General features: G+C 34.8%; 1 protein-coding gene across 1 annotated transcript in view; it reads right to left on the bottom strand.

The window, feature by feature from the left end:
* The window catches only part of LOC106870717 (saxiphilin), a 112,373-nt gene that overhangs the window by 63,186 nt on the left and 47,080 nt on the right, over positions 1-2,107 (bottom strand). The window lies entirely within an intron of this gene.

Raw genomic sequence — 2,107 nt, 5'->3', positions numbered from 1 at the left:
GGCTGAGCATAGCGATTTAGAAATATCTCAATTTTTAAAAGTTGCCAGATCTTTCATCTACAAAGTTTGTAAGGAGTTAGAGACTGAAGATGGAAACATGTCACCAGTATCAAAGCAGAAAAAGCATTCTAAACGCTCTGAAATCATCAGAACACCTGAATTTATCCAACAAGTTCAACAGACCATTGATTATAATCCTATAAAGACCATGAGGTCAATTGCAAAAGATCTCCACGTGTCAGAAGGAACAGTCAGAAATGTTTTTTACAAAGACATTAGCTATAAGTCTTATATGATGAGGAAAGGCCAATTTGCCAGAAAAAGCAAAACAAAATCACTACAGCAAATCCAAAAGGCTCTTAAACTGAAAAATCCAGCAGAAGAAGATTTGATTTCGTTTTTCTCAAACGAGAAAAACTTTGACCAAGATCAAAAAGTTAACAGAAGAAATGACAGATGGCTATGTGCAGACCCTTCTGAAGTTCAAGTGTTATGCATACAAAATTTCCTGCAACTGTCATTGTTTTAAGGGTTGTCAGCAATGAAGGGCATGTGATGCTTCCTTACAACTTTCCACAAGGCCTTAGAGTTAGCTCTTTCACCTACATTGAGGTCCTGGAAATAATTAAGCCCTGGACAGACAGTATATGCAATGAAAGGCCATGTGTGTTTCAGTAAGACTGCCCTATCACACATGACTCTAGTAACAGGAATGGATGACCACATAACCCCTAACATTTGGCCTCCTAATTCCCCAGATCTCAATCCATTGGACCATTACATGTGGCGTGTTGTTGTGAGAGAGGTCAATGAACACACCCATAACACCAAAGATTCTTTAAAAGCTGCCATGGCCAGAGTAATGTCCAAAATGAACCAAGACCACTTGATTCGAGCATGTAGATGATTTAGATCTCATATAGAAGCATTTGTTGAAGCTGAAGGTGGCTTTATTGAATAATATTATAGAAAAGAAGGTTTATTTTTATCCTCATAGCATTTTTTCATAAATAAAATTATTATCTATTATTATATATCTGTTTTTTTATAAACATAAATCTTTCCTCAAATATCTTACGCAGCCTATACACACACACACACATACATACATACATACATACATACATACATACACACACACACATACATACATACATACATACATACATACACACACACACATACATACATACATACATACATACATACACACACACACATACATACATACATACATACATACATACATACATACACACACATACATACATTCATACATACATACATACATACATACATATATATAATTTTCCAATTTTATGCTAAATTATTCCAGACTCCAGCTTAATAATGAGAAAGTTATTTTACTAAATACTTCATTATTTTAAAAATCAATTGAAACAAAGGCAGTATGTGTTGACAGAAATAAGCAACAAAAGAGTTAAGTCAAATGGAGCTGAGTCAAACTGTTACTGAATACATGTATCTCCAGCCTAATGAGTTGTGTGCTAATTTTGTGTTTCTCCATCCACTCTTACATACATACATACATACATATATATATATATCAGGTCATCTCATAAGTTCTGCCCGATTTTTGAATGAAGAAAACAAGTGATCAAATGTTATATTTAATTGAAATTTAATCATCAATGTACTTTCCCTGATTATCTATGACTTCCTTCAATCTATTTACAAGCTTTTTTTATTCCATCAATATAAAACTCTTTTGGTTTCAAAGCGAAGAACTCTGGAATGTCACTTTCGATCTCCTCCTGGCTTGCGAAAATTATGTCCCCCAAATGATTCTGTAAACTACGAAACAAATTGGTAGTCTGAAGGAGCAAGGTCGAGAGAATAAGGTGGATGAGGAATTTTCTCCCAACTAAGCTCTTCGATCTTCTATAATGTGATCTTTGCAGTGTGGGGTCGTGCATTGTCCTGATGAAACATCACTCCTTTTCATTTCACTAAAGCGGGACTTTTTTTGTTCAAAGCTTGGTGGAAATGCTCTCATTGCTGACAGTAGACTTGAGCATTGATTGTTGCATTAGTTGGTAACAATTCAAAGTGAATTACTCCTTTGCAATCCCACCAGATAGAGAGA

This window comes from Octopus bimaculoides, chromosome 17 (assembly GCF_001194135.2).
Source record: "Octopus bimaculoides isolate UCB-OBI-ISO-001 chromosome 17, ASM119413v2, whole genome shotgun sequence".
In the NCBI taxonomy this organism is placed as follows: domain Eukaryota; kingdom Metazoa; phylum Mollusca; class Cephalopoda; order Octopoda; family Octopodidae; genus Octopus; species Octopus bimaculoides.
The sequence above is the reverse complement of the archived record's forward strand: the minus strand, read 5'-3'. Positions and strand labels throughout refer to the sequence as shown.